This window comes from Choloepus didactylus, chromosome 20 (assembly GCF_015220235.1).
Source record: "Choloepus didactylus isolate mChoDid1 chromosome 20, mChoDid1.pri, whole genome shotgun sequence".
NCBI lineage: Eukaryota > Metazoa > Chordata > Mammalia > Pilosa > Megalonychidae > Choloepus > Choloepus didactylus.
The window spans coordinates 56,417,483-56,444,942 of NC_051326.1; the positions used below are offsets into that span (position 1 = coordinate 56,417,483).

The 27,460-nt window shown below is 38.2% G+C and overlaps 1 long non-coding RNA gene across 1 annotated transcript in view; it reads right to left on the bottom strand.

Moving 5' to 3' along the window:
* The window catches only part of LOC119516694, a 195,392-nt gene extending 168,193 nt beyond the window's left edge, over positions 1–27,199 (bottom strand). Inside the window, exon 1 of the long non-coding RNA XR_005213350.1 lies at positions 27,066–27,199. This is a non-coding gene — a long non-coding RNA (uncharacterized LOC119516694). The remainder of the gene's footprint in view (positions 1–27,065) is intronic.
* Between the last annotated feature and the right edge of the window lie 261 nt (positions 27,200–27,460).

Sequence of the window (27,460 nt, forward strand, 5' to 3'; positions counted from 1 at the left end):
TTATTTCAAACAAAGCTAAGCTTTCCTAAAGCTTGGAAAATCCATCCTAATCACAGTGTAGTTTCCCTCCTGTAAGTTCTATGAAAAATACTGAAGCCATCTTTTTCTTGCTGGGTCACGGAGAAAGGAAGTTGTTCCGTATTTCATACCCACTGTGAAATGGTTGATGGAGAAATTTTATAGGCAATGATCCATTTAATTTATATCATTTGTCAAAAACTGTAAAGAATATTTGTTATAGCCTAAGGCAGAGGTCAGTAAACTTTTTCTGTAGAGGTCCGGTAGTTAATACGTTGCTGGCCTGATGGTCTTCATAACTGTTCAACTCTCCCACTGGAAAGCAGTCGTGGACAATACATAAACAAACTGGCATGACTGGGTTCCAATAAAATTTTACAAAAATCAGGCAGTAGACTGGATGTGGCCTGCTGGCCATGGTTTGGGGACCCCTGGTCTAAGGAATCCAAAGATCAAAATTACAAAACAATTTGTCTCCATAGAGCTTACAATCTAGGGTAGGTGCAAGATCTGAGTTTGAAGCAGATGATGCAGAGAATGAAGAGAAAGCCCTAACTCTTGGGGTCCATGTCTCTCCTTCTGCTATTGTATATACTGGACCAGAAGACACACAGAACACACAATACTTTTTCACTTCCCCGTTCCTCCCATGCAAACCCATAACCTGGCTTGTGGATGGCATGAGGGAGGAAAAAAAATCAAAGGATCAGTAAGGAATAGCACAAGCAAGTTATCCAAATGGAAGAGTCTATAAACCCAGTGAGGGAAGTATTAGAACCTTAGAAACATATATAAGATTCAGAAATCAGAGCCCCGCTAGTCACACCAGGAAATGTGGACCATTTCCGACTGGCTTGGAGTATGCCCTGGTAGTGCTAGGTACACATACCTGTTAAAAGTATGACTCTTGCCTATTAAAAGGGGCTGCTGAATACTTACTTGATCTTATCCTATAAATGCTTTCTTCCCTGGTGCCCAAAGGAATGGGAGACATGAATGCATCAATCACGAGAAATGACAAACTTCTGAAAGGACAAGATGAGAAAAGGGAGGTGGGGCCATGGAACCAACTGGGTCTGCTTAACTGCTTCTTGTGATCTGAACAGATTAATAGAAGTTAACATGGAGATTTAGAAGGGAGAAGGACTGGAGGAGTAAGTACAAGTGGAGGACCTTGAAGATTTCATTGAAGATAGGTGGAATTCTCTGGTCAAGATAAGGAACTTGTTGGAACCAGGGTAGTGAAATACATAAAAAAATAATGCTAACAGGAAAATTAAATTCTTCTTAATTTTGGACAATTCTGGTGATTTGGGGCAAGGTGCTTCAGACCTGCGTGCCTCAGAAGGAGGGTGAGCTTGGCAAGCAACTGTTGTTATGGGGCCTGTGGAATTCTTATGGATCAGAAGAAAACAGAACAATATATTTGACTGGTTTCCAAGTTCTTTACTGTTTATAAACATGTAATGAACATGATTTCACATAAATTTTGTACAATAGTGTGCTCGTTTCTAAGGTTAAATTCCTAGAATAAAACTGCCAATTCAAAGGGTGTGAACATTATAAAATAATTAAGAAACATTTTCTATTTGCCCTCCAATAATTTTTAACAATTCATACCCTAACAGCCATGCATGAGGAGCTCTATTTCCCTAACCTCTTACTCAAACTTTTTATAATCAGTCTTTCGAAAAATTTGTTCCTTTTAACTTATGAAATGAATACTGAGGAAAGTCTGTATTTGCTTATTGGTCACTGATACTTCCAGTCCTGAGCATTCCTGTGTATATCTTTGTCCATCATCAGTGGTTGTTCTATTATTTCTTTTTAATTTGTATTAGTTTTTGAATAGAAGGGCAATGAGTCATCTTGCAACAATACCCACCCCCCCCATACACACACACATTTGACTTCATTTTTTGTGTATTTTGCCACTTTTTAAATTTTTATTTTTATGTGGTCAAAAGTCTCATTCTTTTCCTTTATGGCTTTTTGGTTCTGTATCATATTTAGAACAACTCTACTGCTCTGTAATTACCTATGTTTTCTTCCAGTAGTATTTATATGTCTATTTAACCCATTAACCATTTATTTTGATGTAATGACTAAAACTGGTATCAGTTTTCCTGATAATATGAACCTCACTGTATCTGCCAGGGTTCTGCCAGAAAAAAACAAAACAAAACAATACAGAACCTATAACAGGTATATTTTGAGTTCTTTTGCCTGAATTGACTTACAGAATTGTGGGGGCTGGCTAGGAAAGTCTGAAATCTGTAGATCAAGCCATCAGAAAGGGCTATAACTCTCCAGCAGGAGCTGAAGCTGCTCAACACAGGCAGAATTTCTGCTTCAGGAAAGCCTCAGCTCTGCTGTTAAAGCTTTCCAACTGACTGAAACAGGCCCACCCAGATGATCTAGGGTAATGTGGGTTATTTAAAGTTACTTGATTATGGATTTTAACCACACCTACAAAATGCCTTTACAGCAACATCTAGATTAGTGCTCGATTGAGTAACTGGGATCTGTACCCTCGCCAAGCTGACACACAAAACTAACCATCACACTTACATACCAGATTTTCTTAATGCATTGCCATTTGTTAATATTTTATTTAATATCTTTGTATTAACATTTATAAATAACAATATTCTTATTTTTTAATTTTTATTTTTTGGTTTTGTTTTTTACATTTTTATTCCAGCTTCATTAAAAAATAAGAGTTTGTATAAAAACGAAATCACATCTAAGAGAAAGGACTGTAAAAAGTCCTGGTTTGGTGCTTGGAGCAACTGGGTCCGATCAGGAGACATCACACACATAGTTAAAGAGGGGAGGTTTAATATGAAGAATTATTAACTATAATAAAAGAGAACATATAGGCTACATTTGTGAGCTCTATACGGTATTACAGAACTGATGAAGAGCACACAAGGACAGACTTGGAAGGCATTCAGACCTGGCGGGAGAAGCTGTGGTTCAGCCCACTGCGTAGCACAGAGGTTCACTGGTTTGGCCAGCCTGATGCTGGTCTGGAGTTGGACGAGCAGAAGGCAATCCTCCAGAATGCAGGCAGGGAGGGAAGATCAGGCCTTGGTGGATGGGTGTGCAGTGGGAGTCCTGGACTTGGAGAGCTGCGGGGATGGGAGAGGGGAAAAGTGTGGCCTGGAGGTGGTGCCTGCAGAAGGAGGGAGTGCTCCGAGTGTGACCCTCCCGGCCACAGGCAGCTACCTACAGACAGCACAGGGGCTTGCTGGGGCACACCAGGTACCAACCCAGGCAAGAGGCCTTCAGAGCAGGTGGGTCATGCAGGGATCTTATTTCCATGTCAAAGGGCTTTGGGGGAAGGTTATCACCAGGTTAAAGCTGTGTAGAGACCTCCTGGCTGGTGGCTGGGGTACACTCTACTGGATATCCTTACACCCACACAGCCAATGCCCCCACCTTTCCCCTGCCCACGTGGGAAACTGTAGGAAGCCCACTTTTCCTGCAATGCCCTTCCATGCCCTCTACAGAGTCAGCTTATCATCACTCTCGCTTTAAAAGAAAAACATAATAGGAATCCCTGTGTTTATCACAGAGCATATATTCGAAGTGTGTAATCGGAACTGAGAGGCAATAAATTGATACCTGATAATCCTATTTTGGAGAGTATTTGAGAGTTTTTTCCATAAATATGGTTGTGCTTGAGTTTCCTTTCTCTTCTTGGAACAATTTTGTGGTAACTTGGAAAATTATCCATTCATACGATTTTCAAGTTAATTAGAAAGTCTATAATTATTAATTTTAGTAATGTAAGTATTGACTAATATGTTTTATTAAGATAATTCCTGAATCTTGCACAATATTTCATGATTCAATTAATTTCCACATGTCACCTATTCACAAACTATTTTTTCACCAGAAGTCACTGGTTTATCACTCTGTTCTTTATTCAGGTACCAGCCACACCTGCCTCCTCAGTGTTCTCCAAATGCTGGCAGTAGGCTCCAATCTCAGAGTCACTGAACTTGCTGTCTGTTCTGCCTGGAATTCTGTTCTTGCATATAGCTACATAGCTTAATACTTTATTTCCTGCAGGTCATCTCAAAGATCACCTTAGAGAGAATGTGCCTTCCTAACCTCATCAAAATAGCATCCCCCCTCACTTGCTCTTTCTTTATCCTGAATTATTTTCATCTTTAGCACTGACCAACCTCTGACAAATTGATCTATGTCTGTCTGTCTGTATATCTATCTATCTATCTATCTATCTATCTATCTATCTATCTAATTTAATTATCTCATCCCTGCTTACTGGAAAAAGCAGGGACTTTGTTCCTATTCACAGCTCTACTGTATCCTAGGGGCTTAGAACAATGTATGGCATATAGCAGATGCACAATACAATTTGTGGTTGAATAAATTTTTGCTATTCTTAGACCTGTTGGGAGAATGGGATACGCAGAAGCCACTTAGCAGTATTTGATGCAGTTAATCACCTGGGAAAATTCACGAAAAACTGCAGGAGTAAAGATGTTACATGAGAAATGGCCCTAATTGTTGTGATGGTAATTGGAGAGGGGTTTGGGGGAACACCAGGTTTTGCTAGATGCCAGTCCCTTCTTGGTAAATCCTGTATATATACAAAGTTTTACATTTTGTTCCATTCTGCTTACAATCTTCTTTTTGTGTTTGGGCATATGACAGAACAGTGTGAGAATTCCTAGTCCAGATGAATCTGGTCAAACCTATCAGCCTCTGAGTTCCTGGCTGGCCAGCCGACGATCATGTTCCTACATTTGGCTCTCAAGACATCAGAGCCCCATCTCACCTCTGTGGCTTCCACCTTTTCACTCTCAGCAGTTCCAAATAAGCTCTACTCTAGAAATACTTGTAGGGCCATGAGTTAAAAAACAAACAAAACAAAACTACAGTATTCATGTTTGTCCTTTGTGTATGAAAAATCTTCATAACCAATGCAGGTGTGTCACTTTTCTTTTGGTTCACTCCCCGACCTTTCCCGCTTATGATACATACGAACAAAGGTAAGTGCACCAAGACCTCATGGTGAGTTAAGAATGTAGAGTGTGAATCAGATGTGCTGTGAGTAATTTAACAGCTTCAGGAAGGCAAAATTCACTGGAACAGTTTTCCAGACCTTCACTCTCCAATCACCCAAGGCCTCAACTCATGTTTTGGAAAATGCTCATGTTTTACGGTCCAAAACACTTGAAGAAAAGGCATAAAATTGACGTGTGTTTTGTTTTTTTTTTTCCCAGGAGATTCCTCTTTAAAAACTTACATATGCTCCATTTTATTGTTTTATTTGCAAAATGGGGAATTTGAACCTATGGAATTACAATTGAAGATGAAGCAAACCTAACTCAGAGAAGTATTTTTATACATATATTAAACTAATTTACTCATTGAAAGATCCTGACCAATGGGTTTCCAAAGAGGTCCAGAGAAAAACTTGTTGTTCCCATTTCAATTTCCCTCTCATTAGAATATTTTGGTTTTATCCTAAGCAAAATACATTAGGAAGAAAATGCCAACATTATCTCCCAGGTTTATTAATCAAGCACACCTTGTTTTGCTTTTCATTTCCATCTTTTCATAAGCATTATAAAGATGTGAAATTTATCTACCTTCAAAATTGCCCACTGGATAAAAAATGGTCTAAAATAACCAGTCACAAGCCTACCCCTAAGTAAACTTTAGTACTTGTTACAGAATTTTGGCACCCAGGGATTTAAGTTAAAGTGGACTTTAGATTATCTAACTCAAATCCTTCATTCTATTCAAGCAAGATCAAACAACTTTTATGGAGAGATAAAGATCACATATCCCCAAATTTCTAGCTCAATGAGCATGAGTTCAGACTCCAGATGTAGAGCAGGGACCCAGGGTCCTGAGTTGGGCACATGTGGGGGACAGCAGGGAAGCGATGGGGGTGCATGGCGAGGCAGGGATGGTTGGTCTGCAGAGCTGGGAGCAGGTCATCAAGGATGTACCTTGACAGCTGAGTTGATGGATCCCAGTCCATAGATATTAAGAACTCCATAAAGAGGCTTGGTCTGTTTGACTAGAAACTAATACCTAACACCAGGCACACTCAGATTTTGACATTAAGTCCCATACTGAATACACCCATGTAATTGTGTTATACACAGTCTCTCTCTCACACACACATGTGTACACACACATAAGAGCTCCTATTCTCCTGCTTTCTCCTCTCTCCACCGCATTCCCACTCCCTTTTCCCTTCCACTGAAAAAGAGATTCTGGTCCTCTGGAAGTTCTTTGCAAAAGATGCTGGGGAGGAAGGGTGGTGAGCCGGGACTATGGTGATTCATCAGCGTACTTGTCAGTGGAGAGATGACACATATGGATGACTGTGGCCAGAGGAAGAAGCTACTGCGGTCATAAGAGGCAGGATTAGGATTAGAGGTGGACTGAGTAGGGCTGCAGAGGAGAATAAAAGCAGCTGTGGGAACAGGTCATCAGGTCCATTCACTCAGCCTGATGATCAATGGGCTACCTGCCTGGTAGACCAGTTCCCCTTCCAGCAGGCAGGCAGCAATATGAGCCAAGGATTGAAGAGTCAAAGCCCTGTTCTGGTAGCAACTTGGGACCTGGGAGCCACAGTGCCCTGGCTCCTCTGTGAAATGGTGCTGTAGTTGGATGGGGAGTGAAAAGGGCCACTTCCATGCCTCGGCCTGGGCTGGATCTGTAGGAAATGCCAGGCAAGTCGTGGTCACTGCCCTTGAGGCAACTCGAGTCTGCTAGGTCCTTTACTAAACAAAAGGACCCTTTCATGTGTAGAACACTTTCTAAAAGGCAGACTGTGGGCAAGGCAGGGTTGGCTGAGTCAGCCCAATGCTCAAAGAGGTGAAGCCACCAGCCCAGGGACACACAGCTGATAAGTGCTAGCCTGGGGCCCACAAACAAGAGAGGTGATGGGCAGCAACTGGAGAGGTCCATCCCTAAATTTGTAGGGCCCAGCGTATGAACATATAGAGTTCCTTGTATCATTTTCCAAAACTATTTTGAAGTTATAAAGCAAACCTGTTAAATAAAACTGTTAAATATAATAGATTTGATCCTCCCACCTCAACAAATATAACTTCAAAATATAGAAAAGTATATGGTTTTTATATGACTGACATTTAGCAAAATATCAGTAATTGAAGTTATTCATTTTGTACACATCTGGGTGTTTTGCTGATGGGCTGGAGACTTTTGAATGGGTAATAAAACAAAGACAGATAATTCATTTGTTTTGTTTTTTTTTTTAATTTCCTTCAGTAAGGGTTGTCTCAAAATCTCTGCTACCATTAAATTGTGATAATACTGATTTCCCCATACCCTGCAGGAAATTGGACATCACTTAATTTTGTTGTACAATGTAGGTATTTAAATATTTTATCAATATACTGACTGTCTTTTGCCTTAGTTTACAGTACTTATATAATGGAATATATACATATATATATATATATATATATATATATATATATATATAAATTTTGAAAAGGTACCAAATATCAAAACACAGTACAAAATATAGACCCTAAAAGATCTCAGACAGGTACAGAATTTGACAAATATAGCAACAGAACAAAATAGGGGCCATAAACAGATCCATGAGTATAAAATGTAATTTTAAGCGGTGGACAAAAGGTTATAGACTACTCATTAATGTCGAATAAACAACCATAAAATTGAGGGAACAATGGTGATTAGAAAATATCTGCACTGTTACTCATTTTGAAAAGCACTGAGTTATATTTGTGACCTAATATAATTGTCATGAATACTGAATAGTCTCAATATAAGGGAGTAGGAATCTACTTTACTAAGTCTTTTTCTATAGTACTATTGGGCACAAACCTTGTATGTCTTCTCAATTCCAATAACTGTCTCTGCCTTACCTGTCTTGGTCAGAGCCCTGCCTACAACAATTCTCTTCACCACATACAGACTTGGATAAAATGCCAAGCCTTAAGACTTGGGATCTGGCTTCCTGAGTGACCCACAAAGGGCCTGGAGGATGTGAACTGGAAGTTTAGGGGACTGTTCTCCACTGGGATGAACTTTGATCGTTAGGATAAGAAAAACTAAATGAAACCAGGCAGTTACACCCTCCCCCCTCCACCCCGCACCCTTTTCTTTGCTCTAAGGTGTAATTTCTCTTTGAAAATCTTCCTGAGAAGTAGCACATGCTGAATGAATACACCTACCAGTGGCCAGCACTGTAATACATCTGTCTTCTTTTGCCTCACTTGTTCTTTTTCCTTATTTGACAGCCTTGGGCTTGAAACTGTTAGCACTTTAATCCTTGCTTTTGGCTCTTCTCTCTAGAAGGCCTGGGCAAGGAAAGAAGTCTTACTTATTTTTTCATCCATCATGGTTGAAAAGCGATAAAGGAGAGAAAGGAATTAGAATCTCATAATCCTGTATCTATTTAATCTTCTCTCTCTTGATATTTCTATTTTATAAAAGTTGCTGATATGTTATTTTATGCACAAAGTTTCACAACTTTTCATATATTTATTCAACAAATATTTATTGAGCAACAACGTCAGGCATTTCTCAGTCTTAATGATATAGCAGTGAACAAGAGTGATTAAAATCCCTGCCCTCGAGAATCGAGATTCTAGTATTTCTTTATGGTTTATTATAAGTTTTATCAAAGTAAAATGTTCTTCTTTGTATCATTTTATGTTTTATGAAGTCTATCTTATCTGCTTTAGGATCATTATTACTATTTATATACTTTTTGCATTTGCTTTTGATGCTTTTCTTGTCCATTTAATTTCAAACTTCCGTAATCACTGTTTCACATAAGTCTTTTCATATAGCATTAGAGTCAAATTCTGTTATTTTGTTTTGTGATCCTTTCTTGAAAATCTTTTCTTGCAATAGGTGAGCTAAACCATTTACATTATTGATAAGACAAATATGCTTGATCTTGGCTCTTGTATCAGTAAAGAATCAACAAGAGAACTATTAGCAGATATATAATAAGATATGTACTGCAAGGATTTGACTTCTGCGATGATGGGGGCTGGCTATGCAAGTTGGAAATCTCTAGGGTAGGGCACCAGAAAGGCACGTTACAACATTCCACATGAACCGAGGCTCCCATCCAGCCAGTTCAGGGAAGCCTCAGCTTTGTCTGATTTAATCAAGACCACGCAGGATAACCTCTCTTACTTAAAGTCAACTGATTATGGACTGAAATCGCATCTATAAAATACCTTCACAGCAACACCTAGATTAGCATTTGATTGAATAACTGGGAACTGTAACCTAGCCAAGTTGACACATTAAGACTGACCCTCACAGTTTCATTATTTTATGTTATCTTTTTCAACTTGTTTAAAATGTCCATGTGGCCTATTTTCATGGTTTTTGTTTTTCATTTTTTGTATTTAGGAAGGTTTTTATTTTTCTTCAAGTGGTTACCTTTAATGTTAAATTCTAATACAATAACCTTAGTCTCTATTTACTTAAACAGAATCTATTAGTTTCCTTAATATGAACAATGTTGAAAATACTACTTCATATGCCCTTTCCTATACTTCCTGACCTTTTCTTTGTTTGGAGGCCTTTGATTACTGATTCAAATTCTTTACTAGTAATTGATTTGTTGGGATCTTCTATTTCTTCTTGAGTCAATGTAGGTAGTGTGTTTCTAAGAATTCATCCATTTCACCTAGGTTATCTTATTTATTGGTGTACAGTTGTTCACAGCATCCCCTTATAGCCATTTTTATTTTAGTGGGGTTGGTAGTAATGCCCCCCTTTTCATTTCTGATTTTAGTTATTTGTGCCCTCTCTCTTTTTTATTTAGTTATTTGTGTCCTCTCTCTTTTTCTCTTCATCATTTAAAGTGTTGTGTATTTTATTGACCTTTTCAAAGAACTGATTTTTGGTTTTGTTGATTTTATTGTTTATTGTTTTTGTTTGTTTTTCCTGTTTTGTCTCCACTCTAATTTTGTTATTTGCTTCCTTCTGCTCACTTTGGGTTTAGTTTGGTCTTCTTTTTCTAGTTCTTCCAGTTTTTGATGTTAGGTCTCTGATTTGAAGGCTTTCTTTCTTTCTTTCTTTTAATTTAAGCACTTAGAGCTATAATTTTCCCTCTCAGCACTACTTAGCTGCATCCATAAGTTTTGATATGTTGTGTTTTCATTTTCATTTGCCTCTAGATATTTCCTTATTTTACTTCTATTTTCTCTGTAAACCATTGGTTGTTAAGAAAATAGTGTTTAATTTCCACATATCTGTGCATTTTCCATTTCTCCCTCTGTTACTGATGTACAATTTCATTCCATTTGTGGTCAGAGAATAATAATACATTGTATGATTTCAATATTATAACTATTGTTTTGTGACCTAATATATGTTCTATACTGGAGAATGAGCCATGTGCACTTGAGTAGAACGTTGTTCTAGTTTGCTAATGCTGCCAGAATGCAAAATACCAGAGATGGATAGGCTTTTATAAAAGGGGGTTTATTTGCTTACACAGTCACAGTCTTAAGGCCATGAAGTATCCAAGGTAACACATCAGCAATCGGGTACCTTCACTGGAGGATGGCCAATGGTGTCCAGAAAACCTCTGTTAACTGGAAGGCACATGCTGGCATCTGCTCCAAAGTTCTGGTTTTAAAATGGCTTTCTCCCAGGACATTCCTCTCTAGGCTGCAGTTCCTCAAAAATGTCAATCTTAGTTGCACTTGGGATATTTGTCCTCTCTCAGCTTCTCCGAAGCAAGTCTGTTTCAACGGCCGTCTTTAAACTGTCTCTCATCTGCAGCTTCTCTCTCAGTTCTGTGCATTCTTCAAAGTGTCCCTCTTGGCTGTAGCTACTTTTCTTCACAGCTGCACTGAGTTCCTTGTGTTTGTCAGCTCATTTATATGGCTCCACTGATCAAGGCCCACCCTGAATGGATGGGGCCATGCCTTCATGGAAATTATCTCATCAGAGTTATCACCTACAGTTGGGTGTGGCGCATTTCCAGGCAAACAACCTCATCTAAATGTTCCAACTTAATCCCCACTAATATGTCTGCCCCACAAGATTGCATCAAAGAATACGGCTTTTTCTGGGGGGCAAAATACATTCAAACTGGCACAAACGTGTAAACTGCTTTTGTTGGGAGAAGTGTTCTCTATATGTCTGTTAGGCCTAGCTGGTTTAGAGTATCATTCAAGTCTTGTATTTCCTTATTGATCTTCTGTCTAGATGTTCTATCCATAATTTAATATGGTAGGAAAACCTGTTTCCTATTATTAATGTAGAAATGTCAATTTCTCCCTTCAAATCTGTCAGTATTTGCTTCATACTTTCTAGGCCTCTGCTGTTAGGTGCATATATATTTGTAATTGTTAGATCTTCTTGTTAAATTTTCCCCTTATCAGTAAATATAACCATCTTTGTCCCTTCTAATTCTTTTTGACTTAAAGTCTATTTTACCTGATTATCAGTACAGCTACCTCAGATCTCTTTTGGTTACTACTTGTGTGTTATACTTTTTCTATCTTTTCACTTTCAACCTACTTGTATCTTTTTAATTTAAGGTGAGTCTTTTGCATACAGCATATAGTTGGGTCATGCTTTTTTATCCATTCTACTATTTTGTCTTCTGACTGAGTAGTTTAATCTATTTACTGATCACTACTGATAAAGTAGAACTTCCTTCTGCAATTCTGCTATTTGGTTCTTGATGTCTTATACCTTTTTATGTCCCTCGACTCTTCTGTTAATGCCTACTTTTATATTTACTTGATTTTTTTTATGTTCTACCATATTGAGTGGCTTCTCTTATCTATCTGGATATATTTTTAATATATTTTCCTTGTGGTTACCATGGGGTTAAAATTTAATATCCTAAAGATACAACCATCATATTTGATTTGATACCAACTAAACTTTAATAGCATTCACATATACCATTCTGATAACCCTCGGTCCCCCCACCATTTTTTTTCTCCTTGCTACCACTTTTATCTTTGTACTCTGAATGTCCCAAACCATAGATCAATTATTCTTTTTATGCATTTGCTTTTTCGCACCTGTAGGAACTAAAAAGTGGAGTTACATTCTAAACAATACACTACAATAATATTGGAATTTATAATTACCAAAGTAGTTATCTTTACTGCAGGTCTTTATTTCTTTATGCTGCTTTGAACCACTGTCTAGAGTCCTTTCCTTTCAGTCTGAGGAATTCCCTTTAGCATTGCTTGTAGGGCAAGTCTTGTGGCAATGAACTCCCTCGGCTTTCGTTTATCTGAGAATGTCCTAATCTCCCTTCATTTCTGATGAAGGAATATAAAATTTGTGGCTGGCAGTCTTTTTTCAGCATTTTAAGTATTTCAACCCACTGCCTTCTTGCCTCCATGGTTTCTGATGAGAAATTGGCACTCAATTTAATTGCAACTTTCTTGTGCATAAAATGTTGATTTTCTCTTGGAGCTTTTAGAACTCTCTCATCCTTTGCATTTGATAGTGTGATCAGTATATGATGAGGTGTATTGTTCTTCACGTTTATCCTGTTTTGTGTTCTCTGGTCTTTTTGGATGTGCACAGTCATGTCCTGTTAAGTTTGGGAAGGTCTTGGTCATTATTTCTTTGAATGGGCCCCTTTCTCTCTTTTATTTCCTTCTGGGACTCCCATAATGTGTATATCAGTACACTTGATGGTGTCCCAGAGGTGTCTTAAGCTATTTTCACTTTTTATAATTCTTTTTTCTTTCTACTCCTCAGTCTAACTCATTTCAAGTGTCTTGTCTTTGAGTTCACTAGTTCCTTCTGCTGTCACCTCCCATGTGTTCTCAAAACCCTCCTAGGCATTTTTCATTTCAGTTATTGTGGCCTTCAACTCCAGTAGTTCTGTTTGGTTCATTTTTAAAATTTCTATCTCTTTTCTAAGATTATGATACTGCTTATTCATTGTTTTCCTGCTACCATTTAGTTCTTTCTCTGTATTTTCCTTCATCTCCTAGAGCATTGTTAACATCATTTTTTAAAGACTTTGTTTGGTATGACTACATTCTGGTTTTCTTTTTTGGTGTTTTCTGGATTTTTATCCTCTTCCTTTGGATGGACCATCATTTCCTGTTTCTTTGTTCATCTTGTTCTTTTTGTTGCACAAAATCCCTGAGATGTTTGTTTCTTTATTTTGTAACCAGCTGGTGATGAGACAGACTTTCTTGAGCTTCAGCCCTCCTATCAGGAAGGTCTGCCCAAGGCAAATGCAGTGTGCAGGGTTTTCCCTGTCTTTTGGGGCCTGCACCTTGTCCTGAACTTACGCTTGCTAGTTGTTTGCGAGGTCCCCTGCTTACAGGAGTTTGGTTGTCCCGTCTGATGCCAGGAGACAGACGTCTCTCGTCCATGTCTTTGAAGCTGGCAGCCCTTTGCCCCAGACTGTCTGCCTCTATAGTTTCTTACCCTTCTTTCCTTGTCTCAAGCTGTTTTTGCCTGGAAGACAAATTCTGGGAGGAGGAACATGCCAAAGAGGACTCTTCCAAATCAGTCCTTCTGAACCAACACAGGGCCACAGACTCATGAAGGAGGACAGATCAGCTCCAAAGTGCTCTGGGTAGGGATCAGGAAGGGCACCAAGAGCTTCTGTGACAAATCCCCAAAGCTGATCCTTGCTGACCGACCTAGCAAATGCAGCCCTTCAACTAACTGTCTCCCATAGTCCTGAGGAAGCACAGCATCCCCAAGTCTCCACCATCTCAGTCCCTGTTCAGGGCAGGTTGAAACAATGGCCGCCACTGCCTTTATCCAGAGCAGGTTGAAACAATGGTTGCCCTCAGAGCCAGGCCCCAGCAATCCGAATTCACTAATCAGAAGCCTTTATCAGTGATTGGCCTTGCCCAACAAGTGTATTTTTATGTCCCTTTCCATCATTAGTGAGCTAGCCAGGGGCTGGACCCCATGGTGGCCTGCCACGAGAGTGGGGGATGAGCTCCAGTGGCTCCTATGCAGAGCAAACAGTTTGCTGTTCCTTACTATAATTTGTCACCCTCTTCCTCCCACTCTCTCCTGGATGTTGCACAATGTTCTTCTGGTCTCCTAAGTTTTAAAATAGTTGTTTCAGAGAGTTTCTGCCTGTTTAATAGTTGTTTTGGTGGAGAGACTGGAACCTGGAGCTCCCTACCCCGCCAACTTTCCACAATCCTCTTATAGGCTTTTAGACTTTTTGACCATGACTCCAGATAGAAAGTGTTAAGTGTGCTATACCCTAGGACACATATTTATGCAAATATACTTTCATGTTTGTAACTGAAACAAACAAAATGAAATAACTCTCACCTTCACCAAGTGTTCTTCACTAATATTTTCTTTTTCATTCTGTTTTACTTATTTCTTAATGCTTGCCATGGCTCATTAAATTCAATTTGTGACCCATTAATGGCTTACTAACCGCTGTTAGATAAATTTCATCTAGAATGTATATTCATTTTCTGCACCTAACATTTATTGTCTTCTATGGGCCAATGATTGTTCTGGGCAGTTTAGTACAACTGTGCACAATATATACATTCAAATATGGTCTCCACCTTGATGAAGTTTACAGAAAGTCAAGAGGGTTAAAGGCATTCATAAAAAGAATGATATTTTCAACATAACTGCCTTACATAAATATTGTTGATAGACACTTTCAAATGTTTTGTCTAATTTGTTTTTCAAAACAGTAGTACCGTTTGGGCAGGGATTATGTTGGCTTTCAATTGAGAATTATTTTAAGGCTCAGAGATTTTGTGACTTGCTCAGGATCACACAATCAGGATCTTTGTGTTCTGATTGTTAGTCATTACAATTAAATATAGGATCAATTAAAATAATTAGGTATCAAAGAAAATTGAATTGAGATGAAAATGATTTGAAAGAGTAAATTACCAACATTACATGAAATAGTTTTCATTAATATTCAAAAACTAGACTTACAGAGCATATCTTAAAATGTTTGAGTAGTTAAAATAATAAAAATACAAAACACACATGACTCAGGGGTGCTATTTAGAATGAGGTTCTTGTGACTGTATTCTTCCAAAGATTGCTACCAGTTGGTAATAATTGTGCATAAGATCAGCTGACAAAACTGACTGACAGATACATTATATTGCCACATATTTATGGAGGTAGCTTGGGTGGAGCGGAGGAGGGTGGGTAGTTAAGAATTTCTAATATTTGGAGTTTGAATGGAATCAAGGAGGCTCAGGCTTAAGCTCCACTTCCAGAATCTTCATCTCCTGGAAGTGTGGAACCATGGATAAGCATCATCCTTATGTAAAGCATTGCAAGACTCAGAGAAAACCATCCTGGGGCCCTCCAAATAAATCAGATCTATTCCAAAGACAACAAATGACCCAAATATCCCAGCACAGAGTTCTTTGTGAATGAGAATAATTGACAATGGGGAACCAGGGTAGGAGAAACAAGATTCTTCCATGAAAAATAAAAGGAAGAGTCAATGGAATAATTTTCATTAGAGTCATATGCATTCTCAAAAGTGTAAAAAGCCCTGACATGGATATTTGCCTGACCTGCTCATACGAAGCTTCTTAGGTCTTCCAAATCCAAATGATAACTTTCTCTGGTTTACTAACGTGATCATTTGATCAGCTCGATAATGTGTGTTGTCCATTCACAGCCTGGCCTCTCTCCTGTTTTTGCCTAAGACCAGTAGCAAGTCCCACCAATCAGACTCCCTTGTAGCTGTGTACTTGGCTGTGACAGTCTATCAACAACAGTCCAAGACAGAGAAAATTCCAACCACATCTGCAAACTAAGCTGAGAGGTTGAAAATAAGGAGATTATAAAAGAAAACAATAAAGCAAAGATTGAAAGTCTCTGCAGAAAGAGAAGAGAAAACAAAGGCTAGACCCAGGTTGTGTTTTTCTTCAGAGAGCCTGAATAATCATCATTCACTTCAGTAGGAAAGTCCAGATGTAGCTCTATGAAAATACATCCAAATGCAGTTCATGAACTTGCTCACTTTTCAACTCTGCTGCAGATGTGACAAAGAATTTAATCTTAAACTATGGCAGCAGCACTTTTAAGGCGAACATTAACATATAGTTACCAATCGACAGCTTTTTGCTAGATTCAGCAGCAGCATGGGACAAACCTAGTGAAATGGGATTTCTTTATTTAATTACTACAATCTAAAAGTCCATGCAACATTCATTCATTCATCCGTTCATTCATAGATTAATTCTATTAAAAGGTAATTTCACTGCTGTATCCCAAGAAAATAGGTCAGGGTCTGGCACATCATAAGAAGGCAGTAAACGTGTTGCTGAATGAGTGACATGAACCCAACCAATGATAATAAAAACTTTTAGGTGAGATAAAGACAATATAAAGGCAAGCCCATCCCCCGCCTTGAATTCACTGGGTATGGGAGACAGTCATATAAGCTGAATAGGACAGAAGGTAGGTGTCTTACCCCTAGAACATACTGTCCCCAGCCCATCTCCCACTTTTCCCCTCTATGCTTTCAACTGAAGTGTATTTGTTGTTGTCTCTAACATCTCCACCAGAACACAGATGGTTCATCACTTCTCAACTATCGACCAACGTACCAAACATTCTACTGGGCCCCTTCCTCTCAGGTGTTCCATAGGCACATCAAACCAAAAATGTTTTCTGTCTTCACTCAATACCTGGATTCAATCATGATTTCTCCTTCTCACTCAACAACCCCTGTCCTCATCTAATTGGTGTCCAAGTTTAGTTAATTCCATTTTGTTAAATTATTTCAGATCTTTACCTTTCTCTTTACTCCCACAGCTACTACCATAGTTCAGTCTCTATTATATAAATTTTTAAACATGTAGAAACTGATGTCAGAGGGCTCAAGTAATTTTCTCAGTTACTTAGTTTTAGATTGACCAAAATCTGTGTTCTTTCTGTAGGACTTATTAACTACAAAAGGGTAACAAATTTAGAGTGTAACAAACTTAAAATGTCTCATAGGACTCTGGTCCATAGGACTGGGTGTCATTAATCAACAGTGGGAATAAATACAGGACCTGGTGAGGAAAAACAAGTAGAGCCCAGTTTTGTGTGTGTTGAGTGTGGGATGTAGAAATTTTATATCTACCTAAATGAGGCCAACTGGCAACAGTCTGCTGTGGGAGCAAGCTTTCTGGTTGCATTTTCTATTTCTGACTCTCTTTGAATCACCTTGTTTCATCCTTTGAGCTCTCAAGAGGGCTCCGCACATGTCAAGAGGGAGAGAAACAGTGGCAATGACAGATTTGCTTTTTCAGAATCAACCTGGGCCTGCAAAGCCTGTCTCAGGTTTCACTTCTCCCCACCCTACCTACCTCCATCTGCTTCAGAATCAAGAAAGCACATAGGGGCCCAGGCCTTCCCAGGATGATTGTGAAGTGCACACAAAACACATTCTGCTCTGAGGCCTCACTGCTTTGAAGAGGAAGCTTTGCATCATTCAGAGCTATTTCCCTAAAATAATCTACTGGCAGCTCTGGGACCACCAACCTGTGGCAGAGAACACATTAACAGTTCTGCTCCACAACTGGTGCGCCATTTTGCTGAAGAGACCTCAGCAGGTTTCCTCAGTGGAATATGGAAGTGAAATTCAGGGCACATCTACAATGCACTGCGTATTAGATTTTGATTAAAAACAGTAAGCTTTAAGCTTGAGATCCTGTATCCCTTCCTGGATAGGCAAGAAGACACCAACATCTATTGCTGAAGTCACACCCAGCCCACATCCTCCCAATCCTCCCACACACACTCCTCTCATCCTATCTGCACTGCATGCATGTTCAAGCCCACACCCACGCCTGCCACATTCAGTCTCTATTTCTCTACAGCTATTTATCCTGCATGAATGACATACATATATATGTATATATAATTTAAACAAGTGACAGTATTCTAAATTTTATCTAATTTTCTACTAAAGAGAAAATAAAACAAAAATGTGTTCATTCATTCTGTCATTCATAAATACTTCCAGGTCAGGGACTATGGAAAGATGTTGTGGATAGAGGAGCGGTGAACTTGGCCTGCTGGATAATCAGTCACAAAGCTCTGTGTGATGGACCAGTGTGCCTGGGGTCCACTGATTGAAAAGAAGAGCAGGGGAAGATGATATCAGAAGGTAAACAGGGCCAGTTCAAACCAGGTCTTAACACCACGGTAAAGAGGTAGAATTTTATTCTAATTCCAATGGAAAGTGATTGGAGGATGTTTAACATGGAGTGGGTTACACGATCTGATTTATATTTCAAAAGGAACACTCTGGCTGCTAGGTGATGCATACATTTTAAAAGGGTATAGCGTGTGTGCTGGTTTGAATGCATTATGTCCACCAAAATGCCATTATCTTTGATGTAATCTTATGTGGGCAGAGGTATCAGTGTTGATTACATTGTAATTCTTTGAGTGTTTCATGGAGATGCGACCCACCCAACTGCAGGTGATAACGCTGATTAGATGATTTCCATGGAGGTGTGGCCCTGCCCATTCAGCATGGACCTTCATTAGTTCACTAGAGCACTATATAAGCTCAGACAGAAGGAGCAAGTTTGCTACAGCCAAGAGGGACACTTTGAAGAACGCACAGGAGCTGAGAGAGGAACTGCAGTTTATAGAGACATTTTAGAGGCAGCCTTTGAAAGCAGACTTTTGCTCTGGAGAAGCCAAGAGAGGACAAATGCCCCAAGAGCAACTGAGAGTGACATTTTGGAGAGAAGCTGCAGCCTAGAGAGGAACATCCTGGAAGAGATCCATTTTGAAACCAGAACTGCGGAGCAGACACCAGCCTTCCCAGCTAACAGAGATTTTCCAGATGCCACTGGCCATCCTCCAGTGAAGGTGCCCGATTGTTGATGCATTACCTTGGACACTTTATGGCCTTAAGACTGTAACTGTGTAACCAAATAAACCCCCTTTTATAAAAGTCAATCCTTTTCTGGTATTTTGCAAAAAGGCAGCATTAGCAAACCAGAACAGCGTGGAATAAAGGAGACTACTTTGAGGCTATTGTAGCAGTCTAGGTAAAAGATTGTAGATGAATAAATGTTAAAATTTTCACACATCTGTACATACACATTTACAAAGTATTTTCATTATCTCATGATCATTAGAATATCTTTTAAAGGAGGTGGCAGTATTATCCCCATTTTAAAAACAAATTGGTCTATAATTTCACAGAGGTTAGGATTTGCCTGATATCAAACAGCTAATAAACGACAAAATTAAGGCTATAATGTAAGACTTTTGGCCCATGACTTGCTACCACCCTTCTTCCTTTCTACATCATGCTACATTTTCCTATAGTTAATGCTTTAAATCCTTAAGTTGTTTTTTTAAAAATAACTCATAAACTGTTTGGGGGCATATTTTCCAAATCCATTTCTATGGAGGAAACATGATGCAGTAGAATGAAATTAACCAGTAGCCAAAGACCTGTTCGAGCTCCCAATTCAGCACTGTCATCTTCAGTCCTCATCTAAAAGCCTATTTATGGTAGATCAATTTCCAATGTTTACATCCAAATTTCCATTTGGTGGGTATTAAACTCCAGAAATTCCCATCTGAACTACTATCAGTTTTTTTTCAGCAAAAGATAACCACATGTCATCCTAAAATTGACACGTTTAGTCAAAGGGAAATAACTATTTTTGTTTGTTTTTTTAGTCTAAGCTGCCTTATCATAGGTTACTTCTGAGAGGTAACAGAGTGTTCAATAAATGCTAGGTAATGTTATTTCTATTTGATACTTTGAAATATTGAAAATTACTCATGGACTCCCAATAACAACCTTTTTCCTCATAGGAAAGATAAATATGCATTGAGCACCTACTAAGTTCTACCCACGGTTTTAAGTGGTAGAGATTCAACAGTGGAAATACCAATTGCTGTTCCTCTGGAGTACACATGGTTTTGAGGGCAGCAAACACAAAACAAGAAATCACCCAAAATTAAATTATGCTAGCTAGGTGCCAAAGGAAATAACAAGGAGAAAATATAGAAACTGATAGAGCAAGAGCTACTTAGAGCAAGAGTGGCCAGAAGAGATCTATAAAGGTAAGATTTCTAACTGATTAAGCAAGAATAACAAGGAACACCCTCTGTGAAGTTGGAGAGGCTATTTCAAGTAAAGGAAACTGGCAAGTGCAAATGCACTGAAGCCAGAAAAAAATGTAGAGTCAGTTTAAAGGATTGAAAGAAGGCCTGATGGCTGTATGGCAGTGAAGGAAGAGAGTGGAGTATGAAGAAGTACAGCCTTTCAGTTATCTTAAATATTGTTATTATTGCATGTGTAATAGATGTCACAACCTTCCAACAAACATATTTTCTCTTTATTTGCTTACATGTATGTTTTCCAAGCTGGAGCTTTTCTGATATCCACCCAATTTATCCTTACAGAGCAGGTAGTAAATAAATGTTTGACCAAATGAATAAATGAATGTCATCCACCTACAAAGTGTGATCGAAATAAAAAATAATATTAGTATTATTATTTATAGCTTTACTGCAAATAAAGGTATATTCTTGGACTACTTCTATGTGCTCTCCATATATTATGTGTTGTCCCCACTACAACTTTGAAAGTCCCATTTTACAGATGAGGAAACTGCATTTCAGAACAGTTATGTAACTTGCCCAAGGCAAGAGAAATAGGGACACAGCTGGAATTAAAACCTAGGTCTTTCTGGCTCAAAAGCTCCTGAGCTATTTTCTTTCCCTTTGAGTGAATGTGACTCTTGCTTCATCTAGAACTTCATGGCGCTATGTAAGTCTCTTCTGGTTTGTGTGCTTTAGTGTACAATATTTCATTAAATCTATATTAGTTTTTTATTGCTGCTGTAACAAATTACCACAAACTTAGTGGCTTGAAACAACCCAAATGTATTATTTTACAGTTCTGGAGGCCAGCAGTTTGAAATGGGTTTCATTGAGCTAAAATCATTATGTTGACAGTTATAAGGCTATGTTCCTTCTGGAGGCTCTGGGGAAGAATTTGATTCCTTGCCTTTTCCAGTTTCTAGAGGCTGTCTGCATTCCTTTTCTCGTGGCTTCTTCCTCCATCAAAAAGCCAGAAATGTAGCATCTTCAAATCTCTTTTTCTGACCTCTGCTTCTGTTGTCACATCTCCTTCTTCTGACTCTGACTCTCTTGACTCCCCTTATAATAACCCTGTTTATACTGTACCCATCTGGATAATCCAAGACAATTTCCCCATTGCAAAATTAGAACTGCAAATCACCTTTTTTAAGGAAACATATTCACTGGTTTCTGAAACTGGGACATGGACATCTTTTGGGTAGGCAGTGGGGGAGGGGGGTATAATTCAGATCATTTACATAATTGTAGGTCTTACTGAAAATTGTTGTGATGGCCATGAGAATGCACTCCAGAGAGCACACCTCTCAGATCTCTGACTATAGCTGCTAAGTTCTGAAAGAAGCCAAGGTTCCCACAGGATTCTCCTAGCTATTGTGTGGTATGGTGTGGTGTACTGAATTGTGTACCCTAGTTTGGACACATTCTTGGTCTTTGTCTGCATTCTGGTGGGTGTGGATCCATTGTAAATAATATCTCTTCATGATGTTAATTCAGTTAACATGTGGCCCAACTGAATCAGTTTGGATTTTAATCCAGACTAGAGACCTTCATAAGCAGAGTGAAAGTCATATCAGACAGAGAGAAGCCACAGGGAGTAGACAAAAGTTGAAAGTCAGTAAAACCCGGAAGAGAAAAACAGAAGACACCACCATGAGCATTACCATGTGACAGAAAAGCCAAGGACTAACGATTACCAACAGCCAGCCCCAGAATACCAGTCTTCTGGGAGAAAGCACTCACTGCCTTACTGATGCCTAGGATTCAGACATCCCCTAGTCTCAGAACCATGAACTAATAAATTCCCATTGTTCAAGTCAACCCATCATATGATACTTGTTTTAACAGCTAGGAAACTAAAACAACTGAGCATCACAGGGATATTAAGTCAGGCCCATTTCCCAGAAGTCGCAGGACTCCTCTGATAGCAACTTCAACTTGAGGACTCCCTAACAATTTGGTTGACATTTACAAAAAACTGCATGGTAATCTAAGACTTCCTCCCAAATTCCCTCCTTCACTTCTTCCCTCCTTGATTCATTCTAATTTTCACTGTGGTCTGATGGTTCTCCCAGCTCCTTCTCATTTCCTCCACATTTTCTCTTAGAAGCCTTCTGCCTAATAAATTTAATAAATTTCTTGCAGATTTAAACCTCTTTTGACCTGTTTCTTGGAGAATCAGGACTAACACAGGTGGCATGAGACTTCAGAGAAGAATGGGATTGTTCCTAGTTGAATATAGAAAGGTAGTATTTCTAACAGGCAACAGTGAAGGGGTCTTCAGTGCTATTCCCTTGATTAGGTAAAAACTGTATTATTTCATAGTGTCCAGCATGACTTGGGTGTCCAATAAAAATGTTCTGAATTGTCTTCTTTTGAGATAATGTGAAAAAGCCACTTTGCAAATTATACAGAACATTTTTTTGGAAAGGGGGTGGAAATACTCCCCAGAAATGTGCTTAAGCAACCAATTTATTCAACAATGTCCTTCTTGATAGATAGATTTGAGGTAAAATTCAAAGCTTGGTGAATAATTATCAAACACAATCACTAGAATCTAAATTCATGGAGCTTTGGTGTTATATTGACAAACGCTATCAAAATCAGGATATATTCTCAGAAACATCAAGGACTGCCAATTCAGTAGGCCAAGACCACAATCCTGGGGTTTACCCTTATGAAGCCTGTTACTGCAAAGGAGAGGCTAAGCCTACTTATAATTATTCCTAAGAGTTCTCCCCAGAGAACCTCTTTGTTGCATAGATGTGGCCTCTGTCTCTCTCTAAGCCCACTCAGCAGGTGAACTCACTGCCCTCCCCTCTACTTGGTACATGACTCCTGGGGATGAGCCTGGACCCAGCATCGTGGGATTGAGAAAATCTTCTTGACCAAAAGGGTGAAGCAAAATAAAACAAAACAAAGTTTCAGTGGCTGAGAGATTTCAAATGGAGTCGAGAGGTCATTCTGGAGGGCATTCTTATGCACTATAGAGATATCTCCTTTTAGTTTTTAGTTACTGGAATAGCTAGAAGGAAATACCTGAAACTGTCAAACTGCAACCCAGTAGCCTTGATTCTTGAAGACGACTCTATAATATGTAACTTACATGATATGACTGTGTGATTGTGAAAACCTTGTGGCTCACACTCCCTTTATCCAGATAGACAGATGAGTAGAAAAATGGGGACAAAAATTAAATGAAAAACAGGGTTGAATGGGGAGGGATGGAATGCTTTGGGTGTTTTTTTTTAATCTTTTATTTGTATTCTTATTTTTATTTTTTATTTTTTTGGAGGAAGGAAAATGTTCAAAAATTGACTGTGGTGATGAATGTGTAACTATATGATGGTACTGTGAACAGCTAATTGTACACTGTGGATGACTATATGGTGCCTGAGTATATCTCAATAAAACAGAAATTAAAAACAAGCAAACAAACAATGACAACGACAACAACAAAAAGCATCAGGATAGCTGGGTAGTGCCAGATGACAAGATATATAAAGAAAGATGAGATTTCCTAACTTTTAATCTATGGTGTATTTCATCAGAAAGGGGTAGAACATGAGGCCAACTGGTGCCAACAATTCAAAGACACTGTCCTTGATACTGGATGTTTTTGATCCTTGTCTCAAAAGGAGAAGGAACCATATGGATGTGTAAAGCCAGGCTTCCTTAAGGAAGACAGACAGGAACAAATTCTAACATATGAGGCAGCATCAGCCATAACTTACTGAGATGATCATTTTGAAAGTCAAATAGAAGAACGAGCAATTTCAACTCGTCCTTGCTTTAGCCAAAAGACTATAACTGCAGGTGCATTCTCTTTTGGTAGAAATTATTTTATTAATGAATGAATATGAATAATAAAATATGGATTTAAATTCTGGCTTGAATAAGGTAAGTGAACTTTCTATGCCTTGGTTTAACTGTCTTTAAATTGTACCCATTTAAATGATAAAAAAATGTGAAAATACTTTGTATATCATAAAGTACTATGCAAATATAAACTTACATTATGCACCTCTCACTTTTTTCATTCTTAAAATTGGTTATGGGTCACCTTCATCTCCATCATAATGTTAAGTAGACCCTGAATAACTTTTCTGTATGCTTTACCTGTTATGGACCTGATTATCAGTGGCCACTGAGACTTTACAACAGGTAGAATGATTACACAAGGGTACATGGAGGGTAAAAATGTGGCATTCTTTTACACTAAAAAACAGACTACATGCATATAAACAAAGTTGTTTGTCTTTTCTCTTTTACTTTTGTTTATATAAGTGTGGTCCTTAGGTAGCCCCACCATAGCCTATTTCAATTAAAATTAAGTACTAGCAAAATGACTGCTGGAGTTATCTATATTTATATATTATGTCATTTTTATAGAGCTATGAGTATCAAATCCTAAAAAAAAGACCTGCATATTAACTGCCCAGATCCAATCCATTTATAAATTAGAACTTTTTCACATATTCAAAATTAATATGCAACAAGTAGGATTGACCCTATAGATGGAAGGGCAGAAACAGACCAATTTATCCCATGCAATTAAATATTCAACAAAATAAACATCTACTACACATTAATAACAGTAATAGGGACTGGTGATAGAGAGATGAACTAGACAGGATCCCTGCCCTCATATAATGATAGTCCATTGTGATAATTCTTTAGTAAAGAAAGTAGGTTGCTTTGATAACATAATGGAGAGGTATCCAACCCAAACTCTGGCTCCTTTATTAATACAGAATATAGTTGAATCAGATTTATAGTTGTATATTCTGCAAATTTTCTCCGAGTGGTGATTTAAATACACAGTATGATCTTAGAAATATATAAGCATTAACAAACTAATATTTAAAAATTCTATTAATAAAATAAGAGTTATGCTATACAACAGCAATTTATTTGTGTAATGAGCTGGGCTAAGTTTGAGATTAAGTTCAGCCTAAACACTGTGTATATGCCCAGTAACATGGATCTTTATAGTTATACTTAGCTCTTGCTCTTTTTCCTAAATGATAATTACATGAACACCCATTCATTTAGTTTTTGAGATGAAATGACAATTGAAGGGAGAGAAACCTACTTGAACAAGCCACTGGAGACAAGAAACTTTTAACGCATGATTTAGCACAATATAAGGTTAGTTTCTAACTAGAAAATTGGAAAACCACCTCTTCTGGAGCATCATGTTCTATTACCTGGGAAAGGGAATCCTAAACTGCATTGTCCTCACCCTAATAGTTCACGTAGCAAACTTCTAATCCTTCGCTCACTGACCTCCTTTCTGTTCCATGACCACATCAAGCTTGTTTTTTCCTTGGGGCTTTTTACTTGCTTATTCTGGGGCAGGAATATCCTTCCACCAAATTTTAACGTGATGAGGGATTGACATTCAGATCTCAACTCAAATGTCATTGCCTTCTCTGACCAACCTTTATCTCTATTTTACCCCACCATCCAATTTCTCTACATCTCATTAACTCTTCTGTTTGCATCATAGCATTTATTACTGGCTAGTATTATATTATTTATTTGCCTATTTACACATTTATCATATGCTTCCTCTGGAATAAAATTCCTATGAAAACTAAAATAGTGCCTAGCACATTGTAGATGCTTAAGAAATATTTGTTGAATAACAGAACAATAAATAAAAATCAATTAACTGTTACAGCTGTAGCCCTTTCCTTAATTGTCAGTTGATTCCAGTCTTGGCAAATGGACTTTATATATTTCCATGAGAGTAATTATTTAATTTTCTTTTTTTTTTAATAGAAATCTTTATCCAACAATAAGAACATATATATTTTTTCTCAAGCAAACAGGGGGAAATTACCAATACAGACCACACTGTAGGTTATTAAATGAGTCTCAAATACCAAAGTATTAATATCACACAAAATACTCATGTATCTTAACAGTTAATGTGTTTAAAATGCAATAAAAGGACAGTAATTACAACAACAAAATAACCTAAAAAATTTAAGTCATACTACTAAACCCATCAAAGAACATTCCATAAAGGAAATTAGAAAGTACTTAAAAATGAATGATAATAAAATATTAGATATCAACATTTGTGTGTTACAGCTAAAATAATATTTAGGGGAAAATGTATAACTAAAAAGGCTTATGTTAGGAGAGAAGACTGAGATTTCATGAAATAATCAATCCTAAGAAAATAGTGAGAAAATAAGAGAAGTAACTAAAAGAGCAAAAAAATCAACTATGCAAATGAAAAGCAACATGGCCAAGGTTGATTCTTTTAAAAAGAAAGTAAGAGAATATTATGGATAACAATATGCTCTAAAATCTAGAAACATAAGAAAATATTATTGGGGAAAAAAAATGGCTCAAAGAAAGAAAATCTAAATAATTTAATAATATTTAAAGAAAATCCAATCATTAGTTAATGATCTTTCCACAGAGCTGACATCCCATGGAGACAGTTATACAGGTGAGTTATAAAAAAATTGAGAGATATAATTTGGTCTTAAACAGAGTGTTGTAGACAATAGAAAATCTCCTTTTATATATCAAAAATTGCTCTGGTATCAAAATTAGACCAGGACAGCAAAAGAAAAGTAAATTGCACGTCAATCTACTCCTGAACATGGATGCAAGAAATTCCTTAGCAAAATATTGGCAAATTGAATCCAAGCAATATGCATAAAAATATAAGAGATCATGCCAACACTGTTATATCCAGGAATTTAAGGTTGGCATAACATTACAAAAATTATTAATAAGCGGATTACATAAATTGAAAAAGAGAAAAAAAGGATATTCACAATAGATGCAGAAAAATTATTTAAGATTTAAAACCCATTACTGATAAAAATTCTGAGCAATTTAAGAAGAGAAAAATTAACTTGCAGTGAATATCATACTTAATGGGAAAAATATGGAAAATTCCTTTTTACCTCAGAAATAAGGCAGAGATGCTCAGTAGTCCTGCTCACATTCAGCCCAGCCTTGTTCAGGAAGTGCTGCAGTTGTCCCCAAGAACTTCGCCTGCTCACTCAGCTTCCTGGGGTAGCTCAGCATCATAGTTTCCGGGTCACAGCTCTGGCATCCCAGGTCCGGGTCAGAGGCCCCTGGTCACAGCTTCCGGGTCACGGTCCGGATCACAAGCTTCAGCAGGAACTAGTAGTTGAACTGAGAAGGCGCCGGGGGACTTGCCAGACCACATCCTGTGGAGGATCTTCTAAAAGCCCCGCCTCCAGAAGGCCCAAGTACAGGGGTCCAGAGAACATAGGGGTTGGAGGGCATCAGTGCGGACGGCTCGCCGTGGAGCTGACAGGTTCTGAGACCTGGC